The following is a 6,346-nucleotide window of genomic DNA, read 5'->3' as shown; positions in this document are numbered from 1 at the left end:
ATGTGTTCACTGACACCATGTAAAAAAAACTCAAAGACTCATTTTCTAGTTACATGAAATTCAACATTTGTCAGATTTGAACAGAGTTTAAAATGTTCAGCTGTGTTGATCAGAGGAGAACGGGGTCAGAGGTCAGTCTGGTAAAAAGAGGCGGGGTCAGAGGTCAGTTGGCTGCTGCTTGGAAGCCAATAGTTTCGGATCTAGGCAGCGCTATCTTTAAAATTTCAGGTGCATGCTGGGAAAAATAAAAACACGGATTCTACTTATATGGGCATGAGGCGGGGCCATGAGCGGAGCGGGGAGGTTGCTATGGTTACGAGGGCTGGATCTGGAGGACATTGGTCAATCAACCTGTCAATCAGGACGTAGCCACGCCCTAATGCATACCCTGCTTTATCGTCACATATAAAATCAGGGAGGCCAAAATGTCCCAAATGAACATCATACTGCATTGAAGAAGGCTTTAAACTAGCGATTGAGACCATAAACACATTTTGAAAACGTTTACTGAGGTTAGAAATCAAGTGAGAAGTTGGTGAATTCTCCATTGACTTGTATAGAGACGATCGCCCCCTGGTGGCCTTTTGATAGAATGCAGCTCTAAGTTAATTCTCCATTGACTTGTATAGAGACGGTCGCCCCCTGGTGGCCTTTTGATAGAATGCAGCTCTAAGTTACTTCTCCATTGACTTGTATAGAGACGGTCGCCCCCTGGTGGCCTTTTGATAGAATGCAGCTCTAAGTTACTTCCTGGTTGGCCTCATTTCAGAGGACCGAAGTCAATAAATGCACGTAAAAATATATCACACATATAACCAGACTCAGCCCCCCCCCCCCCCCCCCAGCACTCCAGACTCAGCCCCCCCCACCCCCCTCCCAGTACTCCAGACTCAGTCCCCCCCCCCCCAGCACTTCAGACCCTAGTACCATTTAATAGACACTAGCTTCATCAGGGCCGATGTTCCACGGTGAATCTGTTCAGTTTGAAGTTTATGAGGAATTTAAAGGAGAATCAAACGTTCTCCGTTCTCCTCTACTGATGTTCTGATGTCAGATATTAAACTTTGTCATAGTTCAGAAACGTGAGCTTTGTAGAAAAGCTTCCACTTTTTCTACCAAATGACATTTTTTCTTCTTATAATCTGACTTTTTTCTCCAAATATAAAATATTTCTTCACATTTTCTGATTTTTTTCGTGACATCACGATTTTTTTAACTCATATTTTTTGTATTATTAATATCAACTCCTCACGCATGCTAATTACAGCCGACTGTTCTGTGGCCGTGGTTGCTAAGGCGGTTGCTAAGGCGGATGCTAAGGTGGTTGCTAAGGCGGTTGCTAAGACGGTTGCTAGGGTGTTTCCACAACTGATTGGCTCAGAGCGGCAGCAGTGATGTTTGTGTGACTGTTCCTCATCTTCATCATCTTCATCATCTTCATCATCATCATGTGTCCAGCAGCAGATTTCACGTTAGTCACATGATTCAGTTGTGTGTGCAGACATTAACCTGAAGAACACGTGTGTGTGTGTGTGTGTGTGTGTGTGTGTGTGTGTGTATGTGTGTGTGTGTGTGTATATGTGTGTGTGTGTGTGTGTGTATATGTGTATATGTGTGTGTGTGTGTGTGTGTGTGTGTGGCATGTTCACCAATTGCACTAAAATGTTTAAAGTAGCTGTGAAGAATTTTAGAAAATTAACTTTTATTCATGTTCAAAAACCTGCTGATCATGTGACAGCTGATCATGTGATCATGTGATCATGTGACTGCTGATCGTGTGATCATGTGACAGCTGATCATGTGATCATGTGACTGCTGATCATGTGACAGCTGATCATGTGATCATGTGACAGCTGATCATGTGATCATGTGACTGCTGATCATGTGACAGCTGATCATGTGACTGCTGATCATGTGATCATGTGACTGCTGATCATGTGACAGCTGATCATGTGACTGCTGATCATGTGATCATGTGATCATGTGACTGCTGATCATGTGACAGCTGATCATGTGACTGCTGATCATGTGATCATGTGACTGCTGATCATGTGACAGCTGATCATGTGACTGCTGATCATGTGATCATGTGATCATGTGACTGCTGATCGTGTGATCATGTGACAGCTGATCATGTGATCATGTGACTGCTGATCATGTGATCATGTGACTGCAGGAACTGAAGAGTTTCATTCCAACGTCCGAGGCTGATGATTAATTGATTATGAACGTGATCGTTGATCCTGAATCAGAACAGAAATCATCACGATGTCTTTAAATGATTATCATTAATAATAATCGATCAGTAAACTGTGAATATATTAGAGATAATTAATCAATAATCAATAATAAAGAAATATTCTGTCAATCAGCTGATTGATCGTTCAAACAGAACTAAAGACTCTCTAATCAGTGATTGGCTAACAGCACATTGACCCCGTCAGTGATTGGCTAACAGCACATTGACCCCGTCAGTGATTGGCTAACAGCACATTGACCCCGTCAGTGATTGGCTAACAGCACATTGACCCCGTCAGTGATTGGCTAACAGCACATTGACCCTGTCAGTGATTGGCTAACAGCACATGACGAGCTTATTGATCCTCAAACATTATTACATTTCTGATCATGTGATCAAATCATATTTTTATATTTTTTAATATATTTCGAGTGTTGGAATGAAACCTGTGATCAATAATCTGCTTCATTCATCACATCCAACCAATCAGCTCTCAGAGGAGAAGCTCCGCCCACTGAAGGACGCTCCAATCACAGCACGCCTTCATGATCAGATCAGTGGTTATCAGACGTAGATGAGATGATCCAAGGACAGATTATCTCCGATCCATTGTTTAGTTTCTGGTCGTCATGGTTACAGCGTGGTAGTAACCATGACAACGAGCGAAGCTGGTCGACTTTCACATCCACGTTTTCTCTGCGTCACAGGAGTCAGCTGACAAGCGTCTGGGTCACATGACCACAGGTCACATGACCCCGGGTGTCACATGACCCCGGGTGTCACATGACCCCGGGTGTCACATGACCCCGGGTGTCACATGACCGCGGGTCACATGACCGGGTGTCACATGACCCCGGGTGTCACATGACCGGGTGTCACATGACTGCGGGTTTCTGTGTAACTGGTTTGTAACATGAAGTTTTTTTGATATTTATCATTTCTTATGTTTGTTTGTTTTATAAGAAAATAAAATACAATGAAATATTTCAATCTGTGTTTGTTTCTGTTTCCTGAAGATCAATAACTGATCACTTTCTCATTTAAAACATTTAAAACAATAAAACTTGTTAAAGAGCTTTAATGATCTATAGAGCTGCATATTGATACCAGCTGATTCACTGATCATGTGATCAATAACTAATCTGATAAAGCTCTGTACGAACAGATCAGTTATTACATGATGATCACTAACCAGTGATGGTTTAATTTACTGATCAATATGTTGATCACAAAGGTTACGATATAATTATATTATAACTGGAGGCTCATACATCATCATTATGTCTAATATATATATATATATATATATATATTATAGTTAGGAGCCTCATCACTGTATCAGAGTCATTTTTATTATTTAACTGAAAACATAAATTTCTGTTTTTACTTCTTTGAAATCGTTCCTCTTATCCTGGTCGGGTCTCGGGGGGGCAGCAGCCTAAGCAGGAAGCCCAGACTTCCCTCTCCCCAGCCACTTCGTCCAGCTCTTCCCGGGGGATCCCGAGGCGTTCCCAGGCCAGCCGAGAGACATAGTCTCTCCAGCGTGTCCCGGGTCTCCTACCGGTGGGACGGGCCCTGAACACCTCACCAGGGAGGCGTCCGGGAGGCATCCTGACTAGATGCCCGAGCCTCCTCATCTGGCTCCTCTCAACGTGGAGGAGCAGCGGGTCTACTCCGAGCTCCTCCCGGATAACTGAGCTTCTCACCCTATCTCTAAGGGAGAGCCCAGCCAGCCTACGGAGGAAGCTCATTTCAGACGCTTGTACCCGCCATCTTGTTCTTTGGGTCACGACCCAAAGCTCATGACCAGAGGTGAGGGTAGGAACCCAAAGCTCATGACCAGAGGTGAGGGTAGGAACCCAAAGCTCATGACCAGAGGTGAGGGTAGGAACCCAAAGCTCATGACCAGAGGTGAGGGTAGGAACCCAAAGCTCATGACCAGAGGTGAGGGTAGGAACCCAAAGCTCATGACCAGAGGTGAGGGTAGGAACCTTTCGGCTCAGCTCTCTCTTCACCACGACGGATCTGTGCAGAGTCCGCATTACTGCAGACGCACCGATCCGCCTGTCGGTCTCACGCTCCATCCTTCCCTCACTGTGAACAAGACCCCGAGGTACTTGAACTCCTCCACTTGGGGCAGAATCTCATCCCCGACCCGGAGAGTGCACTCCACCCTTTTCAGGCTGAGGACCATGGACTCGGATTTGGAGGTGCTGGTTCTCATCCCGGCCGCTTCGCACTCGGCTGCGAACCGATCCAGTGAGAGTTGGAGGTCACGGTCTGATGAAGCCAACAGGACCACATCATCTGCAAAAAGCAGTGACCCAATCCTGAAGTCACCAAACCGGACCCCCTCCACACCCTGGCTGCACCTAGAAATCCTGTCCATAAAGATTATGAACAGGATCGGTGACAAAGGGCAGCCCTGGCGGAGTCCAACCCTCACTGGAAACAAGTCTGACTTATTACCGGCAATACGGACCAAGCTCTGACACCGGTCATACAGGGAACGGACGGCCCGTATCAGGGGGTCCGGTACCCCGTACTCCCGGAGAACCCCCCACAGGACTCCCCGAGGGACACGGTCGAATGCCTTCTCCAAGTCCACAAAACACATGTGGACTGGTTGGGCCCCATGCACCCTCAAGGATCCTGCAGAGGGTGTAGAGCTGGTCCACTGTTCCACGGCCCGGACGAAAACCACACTGCTCCTCCTGAATCCGAGGTTCGACTATCCGACGGACCCTCCTCTCCAGCACCCCCGAATAGACCTTACCAGGGAGGCTGAGGAGTGTGATCCAATAATATTTTGTTATATTTACTAAATCTTGACGTGGGCTAATTTGGAGTCACAGCACCAATTAAATCTCTTTATTCATCAAATATCTTTATTTTATATTCCAACATGAAACTAACAGAATATTAACTTTGATTTCTTCCAAAAATACGTAAAAAAACAAAAACAACAAAAGTTTTAATTTACAGAAAAACATCATCTGTGATTTCAATGAAACTTTCATCAGTACCTGTTTCCTGTTTATGAATGCTCTGTTAGCATGGAGCTCTGTTAGCACGGAGCTAATGATGATTAGCTCCGTGCTAACGCTAATTTGACTCTGTTTTTTAACATTTTAAAACAATAAACACATAAATTTACATTCTTTAAACCTGAAATTTGATCCTGAAACTTATTTCAACATGATTTATCGTATCTGTCATGAACCTAAAAGTTTAAATCTTTGAGCCGTGATGCTGAGGAGACGTCTCGGCTACTTTGACTCAGTAGTAAGTTAGCCTGATAGCTAGCTGACTGGTAGTAAGTTATCCTGCTAGCTAGCTGACTGGTAGTAAGTTATCCTGCTAGCTAGCTGACGGGTAGTAAGTTAGCCTGATAGCTAGCTGACTGGTAGTGAGTTAGCCTGCTAGCTAGCTGACTGGTAGTAAGTTATCCTGCTAGCTAGCTGACTGGTAGTAAGTTAGTCTGCTAGCTAGCTGACTGGTAGTAAGTTAGCCTGATAGCTAGCTGACTGGTAGTAAGTTATCCTGCTAGCTAGCTGACTGGTAGTAAGTTAGTCTGCTAGCTAGCTGACTGGTAGTAAGTTAGCCTGATAGCTAGCTGACTGGTAGTGAGTTAGCCTGCTAGCTAGCTGACTGATAGTAAGTTAGCCTGCTATTTAGCTGACCGGTACTAAGTTAGCCTGCTAGCTAGCTGACCGGAGGGAACATGATGCAGATGAAGACACACTAAAGTCCAGCGTGGTTTAAAAGCTTCCAGAAAGTAAAGGATAATGTTGTCAGGTGTGAAATATGTGGAGCAGAGTTGAGCTACGGTGGCTTCACATGGACAAAAAGCTGCTGTCTGCTGTGACGGTTGCTAGGGGAGACGGACCTGACGCTAATCACCAAACTAGCACATCAACAGAGAGAAAGCTAACGTTACGTCTCTCGTAGCTAACATGACGTAAAGGAAATGCTCAGCGTTGTTTTAATGTTTGTGTGAAGAAATGAAAGCTGATTATCATTAAGGCTCGTTTCAGCTCAGCGACCGTCACCATGGTTACAACGTCCTCAGCGACGACCACGACTGTTCCCATCCTACTTCCTGTC

This window comes from Scomber japonicus, chromosome 8 (genome assembly GCF_027409825.1).
Source record: "Scomber japonicus isolate fScoJap1 chromosome 8, fScoJap1.pri, whole genome shotgun sequence".
Taxonomy (NCBI): Eukaryota; Metazoa; Chordata; class Actinopteri; order Scombriformes; family Scombridae; genus Scomber; species Scomber japonicus.
The sequence above is the reverse complement of the archived record's forward strand: the minus strand, read 5'-3'. Positions refer to the sequence as shown.